Source organism: Melospiza melodia, chromosome 1, assembly GCF_035770615.1.
Source record: "Melospiza melodia melodia isolate bMelMel2 chromosome 1, bMelMel2.pri, whole genome shotgun sequence".
In the NCBI taxonomy this organism is placed as follows: Eukaryota; Metazoa; Chordata; class Aves; order Passeriformes; family Passerellidae; genus Melospiza; species Melospiza melodia.
This window is the reverse complement of record NC_086194.1, coordinates 129,337,920-129,349,213: the sequence shown is the minus strand read 5'-3', so window position 1 is coordinate 129,349,213 and position 11,294 is coordinate 129,337,920. Positions and strand designations below refer to the sequence as shown.

Sequence of the window (11,294 nt, the reverse complement as noted above, 5' to 3'; positions counted from 1 at the left end):
AGGAGCCTGCTGAAGAGCAGCTTCAGATAAAGACTTGCAGAGAATAAAGTAAAGATTATCACAGACAGACAAACACATGGTACATGTGACATCAGTTCCAAAGGACTTACTCCTGTATTCTGCAAACTTAATTCCAGACATAGTCAGCTAATGAGCAATAGCTCATGACATAACTGAGATAGAGTTTTTTCTTCTTTGCTTGTCTTCACCTTCTTTAATATTAATGTCAATTCACAATGCTTAGAAACTTTCAGCTCACATAGTACAAGTTGAAACTTAGAATATAATCCAGCAGTTGGGACAATGTGACGGATCAGTTGGGATGTGCAGTTTATATTTTTATAATTACAAGTATCTTTAAATGTCCATGTTAGGTTTAGTGCTAGTCTTTTGTCTTGGTGATACTGGGGCATACCAGGTGGTTTCTAAAACTGTGGTAAACAATCTGGACTGCATATGTGAAATACAGTAAGTTCTCTTGTGTTGTTTGATGAGTTTCTCTGCACTGTCCTATTTAGTGGATATAGCAAGAGCCTCTCCCTTCTGCTGGTCCCTCTGGAAGAAATACCACACATGGGCTGTTTATTAAAGAACACCAGAGTACACTTTTCTAGAAGCACATATCTCAGAGTACCAGAAACCAATTTTTATATGCCTTTACAAATTCTGCATTCCTTCCAGACCGTCTGCTTAACAGATAATAGAAACATCTGACACATATTGAACGAAGTGTCATTCAGGTTTAAGGGAAAAAAGATTTCCTGGATTAATGATTCACAAATGATGGCATTAACTGGTTGATTAATCTTCCAGAACCTCCTTATATATATAACATGATGAGGAGAAGGCTTCTCCCTGCCTGACTTTAGAATGCTTTACAGAAGAATTTCTTTAAAGAAGTGAAATTGAGAAGATAAGGGTCAAAGATTACAGACTTCAAACATCAGTGGATGCGCAAGAACAGACTAAGAAAGAAGACATTTCTCTGCTATATTAAATCTTCAAATCAAAGTTTTGCGTACCAAGATGTGCACCATTCATTTCTCAGTCATCTGCACATAAAACACCCATGAAAGTCAGGGAACTGGATTTTTAGTTCTTTAGTCTCTGAACTCAAACACACTTTGCACAGCTAATGTTCCTCCTAGATAAAACACTGGAAGCAAAAAATCAGTGTGCAAAAAGTGGTCTGTACCAAAAGATATTGAAAAGGTGATATATTAAATACGTGCTACGTTTTATAAGTTGCTTCCAGCCTGTAAGCTGGTAAAACCTTTTTAGTTTAAAGTAATCAGTGTTTTGCAAAGAAAATTGTAGCTGACCTGAAAAGCAGAGTCACCTTCATGTAAACACCACAAACCTGAAAATGCCATCTCTCTTAAACTATACTGGTGGTTATTGTCATCAGCGGGCATTTCACTGTATTTTCCAAAATAAAATTTTTCATATATTTATTTTCTCAATTTCTTTCCTGCTCATTTTCACCACAACTATTTATGCACTATTCTAAAAGCGTATTAAAAAAATTCATTGATAAATATAAATATCCTGCTAAAATACCATTTTTATATTAATTTTGATCTGCTTAAACTAATTCTAGTCAACTAAGTAGAAAAGGGGTAGTGGTGCAGTGCAGGATGAAAGAGGGGGAGTTGAAATATTCCTGAAAATAACAGCCATAGAATGAAGCAGTACATAAGATGTTGTACTACTTCCCTGCTTGAGTGACTTCTGGACAGTGGATAGAAGCAAGGCCTAATTTAGCATCAATTTCTCTCACATGAGACAGTAGGTAGAATCATAAAGTAGTCTTTGGCATTCTCTGGACAGCATTAACAATCTCTGAAGCTGGGGAGAATTTCTGCTTAGAATTCTGCCTAAATCTGTGAATTTATTATTTCAGTGCTGTGAGCTGAAATAATAAGGCCTGCCCTCCATGCTGAATTTGATCAACAGCTCAATAGAAATTTTGAGCTATCATTAACCATTACCTAAAAGTTTAATCATGTGAATAAGCTTATGGCACTATGTTGCACCTACATTTATTCTTCAGCTATTTCTGTGGTTGTATTTTTAAGTACTGAGAATTCAAATATTTCCTCTAAATTCTCTTTATAATAGTCATATATCATGTTCTGTAATTTCTATGCAATGAGGTTTAAAATAAATATATTAGGCAACATTTTGGATGCAGTCTTATATTAATAGAAGAAGTTGAAATTACCAGTTGGGAGACATAGACAAATTCTTTTATCCTTATCTTTATTTAAACACAATTTCTCTACAAAAGTAAAAAGATTATAAATTAGAGAAAAGGTTGAATGGAGACAGTGAAAAAGAGAAGAGAGAAATGTGGTGAGGGGGATGTAACACTGCAGTGGAAATAAACTTCTTAATTATGCACTGACAACTCTTCCCATTTCCACCATGACTGAAATATTTTACATCAACTAATAAGGACCGATGTGTAGTTAAATGTTAGATTTCTAAGCATGCTATTATTTTAGGGAAATGAAAAATCATGGTAAAGCAAAATTGATACTTTTGCATTTTGTTGGAAGATTTAGTCATTCCTACATTAAAACGTGTTCATAGGTGTATCTATTGCATTTTATCTTCTTCTGACAAGCATGAGTTCTCTTGGGGTTCTAATCTACCTTTCTTCTAAAAATTCTACTCATGCCAAGCTACTTCAGGGCACCTAAAGCAATTCTGGTTTGCAGTCAATATCCAGTAAGTGGAAAAGAATTATCTCAAGTGCAAGAAAAAATGTAACTTAAAATTTGTTGAACTATGTTTTAAAACTACTTTTTGAAAATTGCAATATCAACCACTTATTGAAGAGATATGAACAAAATCAGAAAAAAAAATTCTTGAAAGTGTTTCATTTGAAAGTGGAAGACAGTGATAGTAAAATGGAAAAGGAAACTGAAGAAAGTAGGTCTCTTTGAGAAACCCAAATATTTGAAAACCCCAAATCATTCTTTACCATGAAAGAAAACCTAAATCAAAATTAAGATAAAGCACTGTTTTCCAAGGAGGTGGTGTTCATTGCATAAAGCATTGGTTGCAACAATCCCATGGAAATAAACAGACCAACGCTTAATCTAGGACACGAGAACCAAAATTACCAAACAGTTGATTGCCTTTATTGTAAGACAAAGATGCAAAAAATACGCAATATTTATCATTATTGAAGCTCCTGAAAATGTTCTTAACTGAGCTTGACTGACATCAGTCCTACTCCATACACTAGACACGATAGAGATATGAAAGACTGAGCTGTCAAATTAAAGAGCATAGAAAATAAACTCACAAAAAAAGGACAAGCAACAGGCAAGCTTTTCTTACAGAAATTCATACATCAATTAGAAATATTTGATTAAAAATTAAAAATAAAAGAAGAATTTTGATGCTTCAGTGGGTCATATCCGCCACTAGCAGGGTAGTGTTTCTACGGTTTGTTACCAAAACCTTAATTAAAAAATCTCATACATAAATAAATAAATAAATACAGATTCAAATGATCAAATGATGCATCCAAAAGAGAATATGAAAAAGGATTGTTTTAGTCAAGCAGTTGTCACTTGCCGAAAGTACAAGCAAAATAGTGATTTAAAGAAAACCAAATGTGCATCCACTAACTAGTAGAAAATATTCTTTGACAGACTTCCATAAAATGAAAAAATTAAAAAGATTAAGCAACTTCTAGGCTTCATAAAATTTCTCAACCTAAAGAGGGGCCAAAGTTGAGCAGCACAACGTGGCTACAAGATTTCCCAAAGATACTTTAAACTGAGTAAAATCTAACAATCATACTAGGATGGACATATTGCAGTGAAGCCTCCTCATGTACATCCAGATACGCTTCTCAAAGCTTAGCGTGGAAAAGTTATATTAAAAATTTACAAAGGAAGTGAACATCTCTTCATTAGGACTGAACTGAAAAGTAATTCTGTAAAAGAAAGTGTGGATTCAAGTGAAGATAACTCACTGTGCTGTATTTATGCCATTTTAATTCAGCAGGCTACTGAAAAGTAAGTGTTGTAAAAGAGTCTGAGAAATAGTAATAGATTTTTAGAAGGGGAAACTGAAAAGGTGTGAGAACCCACAGGTGCAAAATGTGAAAGACTGTGCAAATATAGTCAGGAAATTTAAAGGAGTACTTTAAAGGCTTTAGAAAAATGGAACAAGCCACTATTCAGTTATTTTAGTCCAGTCTAAAATCAGAATATCCTCTAAAACCCCCAAACATTGATTTTAGCAATTCAAACTTATTTTCCCAGTTTATTGCTCAAGTTCTCATGGAAGCTGATGGATACAGTGCTTAAACTTCTACTCATAAAACAATTTCACATCATAGAGCGCAGGACACATAAAAGTTTAGGTGGCAAAACAGAACACCAGTGCACATATCTATACCTCTACTACCTCATCATCCTCACTGTTTTATTCTGCTCAAACTAGATTTCTTAATAAAGTCCAAAGTAATTCTTTTCTATTTTCCATCTCATCTATCACAGTCTGCTCTTTCACCAAGTCTTGGGGTTTATTTCTAGTTTGTGCTTAGGGCTTATGGTTTTTGTTTGTTTGCTCCATTATTGGTGCAATTTGGTGTTTGTTTGGGTTTTTTTTTTGGTTGTTTTGGTTTTTTTGTGTCTCTGTCTCAACTGATTTAAAGGAAATTTGAAAGAACATTTTCTTCATAACTGTATGATTTGCTTTGTTTTCTTAATCCTCTTCCCCATGCTGAAATATTATTTAGTTACTTCAGTATGCAAAGCAGTTTTGAATAACATGGACTGCACTGGTGTGGTAAGTTAACAAAACCACCCAGTCCTTACAAAATGGAGAGAACACTAGGTGAAAAACTCATGGGTTAAGATGAAGGCAGTTAAATAAAGGCTGCACGTGGCTCTTAATAAAGGCAACGGCCATGTGCTACAGTAAAGGGAACAAAAAAACCCTTTATTTTTCCGGAGCACCAGGAGGCAATGCCCAGGAACTTCCAGGGAAGTAGGGCTTCAGCATGCTTGCTGGTTGCTTTGGAGGACAGACATGTTAGTATCAAATGCCCCTCCTATTCCTTTCTCTTAGGTTTTTATTGCTGAGCACAATATCATATGGTGTGGAATGCCCCTTTGGTCATTTTGGGTCAGCTTTGTTAGCTGTGTCCCCTCACAAACTCTTGCCCAGCCCCAACCTACTGGCTTTTGGTGGTGGGATTGGAGAGACAACTTTGATGCTGTTTGAGCACTGCTCAGCTTTACCCAAAACATTTGTGTGTTATAAACATCCTTCTAACAACAAAGCACAGCAGTACAAAAGCCACAATGGAAAAAGTTAAGTCCATCACCACCAGACGAAATATAAAAATCCAGTTCTTTGTTCGCACAACCACTAAGGTTTCATGATAATCACCATCCCTTGAAACAACAATCAAGACAGAGCAGATGGAAAATTATATCCATTGCTTAGCCATGGATAAAGTCACCTGCTCTATTTTCAGGAAGAAGTTTCAGGAGTGAAAATCAGAATGGTGATCAGTTAATTTCCTTTTAAAATATGAATTTTTTCAGAAAAACCCTCTTAAGCTTCATGCTGAAGTTTAAGAAACCCCACTGGCTGTCCATGTGGAGGCTTGCCATGCACTTAAGATGCCCACCCTAGAGTGATGCTGTTTTTTTGGTGGTTTTTCCCCCCTTGACTCACACTGAGCAATGTGCCATTACACAAGATGGAACCTGGTTTTCCTTATCATAAAGGTGATTTCCAAGCTTGTGTAAAAATATTTTTAATTTCTCTTTTGTTTGTTCTTCTGCTCAGATTTCTCTGTGCTTCTAGATCTACTTCTAGTTCATAGGCACACATGCATGACATCCCTGAGTGATATTTTCACATTTCCAAAAGAGTAGCTGCAGAACCTGTTCAGGCTTGTCGTTCCAGGCATTTAGTAAGAGTATTCATGAAAAAGTTCATAGATTTTACATATATTTCCAGACTTGACAAAGGTTATAAAATGCATTTATTTTCTCAGCACCAATCTTGATTTAGAGTGTAAAAACGTCACTGTTCTAATAGACTGTTAAAGAAAATGCCAACCAACCAAAGAAACAAAAAGAAAGACTTTGGGTAAGCACATCTATATTAATAGAAAAGGCCTCTTCCTAACATATTTGATTACATTTTAAGAACTAACTTAAGCTAATGCTAGTTTATAGACAGAATCAATCTCTTTAAGTAGGGGGAAAATTGGGCATTTGCATCCATTTCCTTGTTAAAGAACCTTTTAAAAGAAGTCCAGTATCAATCGCTTTAAAATAATTACCAACTATAATTGCCTGAGAATTAAAGAATTTGCCTGTTTCTTGTGACTTATTTAAACATATTTCTATCTCAAGTTTTTTTGCCTTCTGCTGCCTTTCCACCAAGAGGTCTATCATGTACATTTATATCCACTGAGGGAATACAAATTATCAGAGTTTTATTCTCTGCTAGTAAAACTAATGTCAGCACTAATTATATAAACTTAAGCTTGTGAAAGACAATTTATGTTGACCTTAGTTTTGAAAGAATCATAAAAAAGAAGATAAAAAACTGATTTGTCACAAACTGTTAAAAAAATAGGAGAGGGAAAATATTAGGCTTTTAAGAAAAAAAATAGTAAGATAAATTAACCTTTCTAGGGATTATGGAAAAACAAGTATCAATCCGCTGCCAAGTTTTGAATCCTAATTTAAAATATGTTCTTTGCAAGTTCCTTGCCTAAGAAGGAAGTTGTGGTTGCACAGGTGCAGATGACAAGACTGCTATTCTCTCTCTGACAAAAATATGTGCAGAGAGGTAAAGCAATGACTTATTAAAGCATGAATCATTACTGGGCACAGGGAGCAAATCTTAAATAATGTAACAATTTCTTTACATGATATTATTAATAGCACTAACTCCAATGAAGAACAGTTTACTTGAAGCCTCTTGTACTAGATCCTCCTTTTACCAGTTTGCTCTGATGAAACCTCTTATTCAGACTAATGCAAACATTATCTTGCAGGCAGATATAATATTTTTCATTGTACTCAGAAGTAGAAACAAAGAAGCAGAATTCTGCTGGCAAAGAATTTGCCATCCCACAGAGACTGGTCTGAATTTCAGGTGCTGCTTTAAAGAAACAAATCTATTTGAAAGCATGAGCTTAGTTGAATTTTTATATTTTGGTGGAAGAGGATGTGGATCAAAAATAATGCATCACACCACTTGTGTACAGGGTTCTGATTCATAATATCCCATGTGAGTGATTGTAGTGAAACCCACAACTTTAGCCAGGGCCCCGAGGAGAATCTGAATAATAGAAACGCTGACACAGCAGCAAAGAAGTCCTGACTCCAGGGACATCCGCCCTATAACCGATCCATATAGCCATGTAAGGCAATATCTTGTTAACCCTACTATTGGTCACTTATGGTCACTCTAACACCTTTGCCATTGGTTGAGACAGGAACCAGGCCAAGGGTATAAAAGTAGCATACTGTACCCCTACTAACTCGGAAGAAGAAGTGCAGAGACCCTTCACGGACCCTCCAATAAAGCCATACTCGTGGAACAGCTGGCATCTTCTCCTTTTCTTCTCTCTACCGTCTGCTGGAGCCTCAAGCCAAGGGCAAGCTACCTAGCAAGCAAAGCTGAAATCATAAGAGCTGGCTAATCACTAAGAGCTGAATATTCCCTGCTTGCTAGGGGCTGACCCGCGGCCTTGGTCTGAGCGAGCTGGCCTCTGGCACTCAGTACCCCTGGGAGCTGAGCTCTGGAGCTGTCATAGCTTGCCTAGGATAAGACCAAGTAAGGCTCATTTAAGTCATGAATGTGGATGTTTCTTTTTCTTATATCAAGTAATTCTTCCATTATCTCCCTTTCCCAATTTTTTAAGGTGTTAATTGTTACACTCTCATAATGGCTCTTTCCACCATTGTCTCTGGTAGCTGTCAATGCTGCACCCTGAAATATTACAGTGTTTTTTAAAGAATATCAAATAAATCTTTCTACGCAAAAATCTGGGAAGTATTTCTTATAGAAAATGATTGCCTTGCTATTTAAAATATCCTCAAAAATAAGGGGGCCTGGAAACTATAGGCTTTGAAAGCCCCAAATATCACCTTGAAATATGTATCTAGAGAAAATAAGATATTACTTTCCAGTTTCTGCAGGGACATGCACTGGAGAGAAAACAAATGCTAATTTCACCAGAATGCATCCCAGCACCATTTTTAATCATAGGAACTCCAACTAAATTACAGTTAAGCATAAGAAAGAAAAGAGCAGTACTTTAAAATACAGAAGGGCGTTTTGGCCTTTAAAAAGTGTTTGCAACTAGAATTTTGAGAATATTGGTTCATACAAGCTGTTATAAATCAGATACCTGAAAGGGTATTCCCAAGATCAATTAATAACTTCACTGTTTGTTTTTATTCGCAATTCATTCTAATTGTATGAACCAATGAAACTGCTATTAAATATATGATTAGATCTTTCTTCTTGTAGAATAATATTGAACAAATTAATAAAATGTGATGTAGCCTGACTGTGTATGTAGCATAGTGTTCTAAAAGCTAGCTTTCTTTTGTATTAACAAAAATGTTGGGATAATTAATGTGGATATTTTAACAATTTTCATTTGCTCCAGAAAATATTGTGCATCTGCACAGCTGTAGATTAGTGAGTGAGATGGAGAGGGCTGTTTGATTTTTCTTGTGTCCTTGAGTCTTCTTTTATTCTGAGTTAACAAGTATCTGCAGAGTTTTCCAGCAAATTAAGGCATGATAAGTTTTACATTGTCATCTTGACAGCTGAATGTATTTAGGGCTTATTACTTTGCAATATATTTCATAACAATCATATTTCATAAACAAACAAACTAGCAACATTACAAAGAGTGACAATTTAGTTTACTTACATGTATCTAACATCTTCGGAACACAGACACATACAATAAAAAAATGTAAGGGTCTCTCTACTAGTTTTCTTTGACCAGTGCTACATCACTTGGGTCATAATTTCATTTGTACTCCCAAATAAGTAAAATAGTGGGTGCCTAAAGGGATTTGGATCCTCATTTTCAGATCATATAGGCAGTGTAGCTGGGCTGGAGTGTGCCTCAATACTGGTCTATGTTCCTGACTTCTTTTGTTAAAAAAAAGAATTGAATCTGTACAATGGGATCAAGGGGCTTTTTAATAATTTATACTTTCACTGCTGAGCAGTTCCTCCTGTGGATAAAACACAGCCGGAACTAACCCTCCAGACGAAAGGTTAAGACCTTGGACTAGAATTGGAGACCGTAAACGCATTTCATCTCTAGGCTTTAAATAATAATTCAGACTAACTTTCTGATCACCTTCTTGCATTTAGATATAAATCCATACCTTAGGGCTTTGGATCTGTCTGGAACAAATGGGAAGGAAGAACAAATCTTCTGCTCAGATTTGTTCCCAAACTGTTTCCTCAGTACCTATCTGTTATTTCTGTCCTTTAGTCCTGTAGGTTTTTCAGGTGTTTTTGCTGATGGAATGGAAAAATAATGTCTCCTATGCAATGTGGAATGACTCAGAGGGAGAGAGTTATGGGTGGTGGTGATTGATCCTGATCCTTTGCTGCATACTGTCACATGTGGTGGAGTGGGAGCTTCTATCTGAGGAACGAAATACCAAAAGTGTGAAATGATGGCCAAGCATCAGCTGTGTAAATGGGGAAGAAGGTGCATGCCTACTTCAAAAACTCTTTTGAAATGTATCAAAAAGCTATTCTGGAAGCTTTGTGACAGCAATAAGTCTGTTTTCAAATCTGCTTTAAATACCTTCTGGTCCTATGTATTCACACTTGTCTATGCTTGGAAAAGCCTGTGATTGTTAGTGTTTTCATCATCTGGTCCAAAAGATCAAGGGTTTGAATTTTGTTTTCCAATTTATTTATTTATTTAATGGTTTCATTTTCCCTCTTTTTTTTTTTTTCTCCCAGATAGTCATTGCCTTAATTAAAGGGAAAAAAACCCCAAATACGAAACAAAAAAAACCCACACAAAAACCCCACACAATAAAAAACAATACCCTAAAAACCCAACCAAAAAACCCAAAAGACCCCAACAACAACTAAAAAAACCAACCAAAAATCAAACAGCCCCCCCAACAATTGAATCAATCTACTTGAAATAAAATGTGCTATTTATAAATTTTACTGAATTATTGTTATTAATACTAATGAATGAAAAATTCGGAAAAATTTAAGAAGAAAATTTGCTTTGGCCTAATTTTTTTCATTATGCTTTTCATCTGCTATGTAGTCAACAGAGGTGGCACTGCCTATCATAACTGATGGAGGACATTGATAAAAAGTAGTTATTAAAATTATCTCCTTCAGTCTCAAAAGATAATTTTAATAGCAACGAAGAAAAAAAGAGTCATATTAAAAAACTACATTTAGAGCAAAGACAACATGATCCAAACTAAAATTAAAAAACATCTAATTCTCATGTTAAATATTATTGCATTCAATTGTTCTCAAAAACTGTAAGAAAAAAAGCCTGATTTACATATATTCTTAAAAAAGTTTTTAGCATTCATAGTATAAGATTTACAGTTTTCATTACTTTTTATTTAGTGTCTTATTTGGAATTTTTAAAATCTTTTTACATTGTATATATTTCACACACCATAGCAACATTTTCCATAGGTTCATAATGTAGGTCAGAGAAAGAGCAAAATACTACTATCTTACTTTTGTAACTTACACAACAGGAAAGGTAAACATGTATATATATATATATATATATATATATATATATATACATATATATTTTTTCCAATGCTCTGAAACAATATAAAACTGTGTCCACTAAATATATTCTTGATAAAATAATATCTGTAACTATACAGCTTGTGATTTCAGTGAAAATTCAAAACGCTGAGAAATACATTCTCCTTGACAGTTATGACAGTAAAATGAAACTATATTTAAAAAAATATATTACTTAAAATTAAATTATGGGAAGAAAGAGACAGAAATTTGACTTTTTAATTCTGTATTTTCCTATTTCAAGAAATAGGCATGTAACAGGAAAATAGTGTTTGTAAATATTGTTCTGAAGATCTGTCTATCGGATATTATGGTATTTTCCAATTTTCCTAAAACCTTTTTTGAAAGAGAAGAAGCAGCAGGATAAGCAAAAACAAGACCTGACAAACACCATTGTTGATATGGAAACAAACATTGTTTTAGAATTCTGTCAAAATATTAAGATGGCCTTT

The 11,294-nt window shown here is 34.8% G+C and overlaps 1 long non-coding RNA gene across 1 annotated transcript in view; it reads left to right on the top strand.

Moving 5' to 3' along the window:
- Positions 1-6,097: 6,097 nt before the first annotated feature.
- The window catches only part of LOC134430235 (uncharacterized), a 50,410-nt gene continuing 45,213 nt past the window's right edge, over positions 6,098-11,294 (top strand). Inside the window, exon 1 of the long non-coding RNA XR_010030776.1 lies at positions 6,098-6,132. This is a non-coding gene — a long non-coding RNA (uncharacterized LOC134430235). The remainder of the gene's footprint in view (positions 6,133-11,294) is intronic.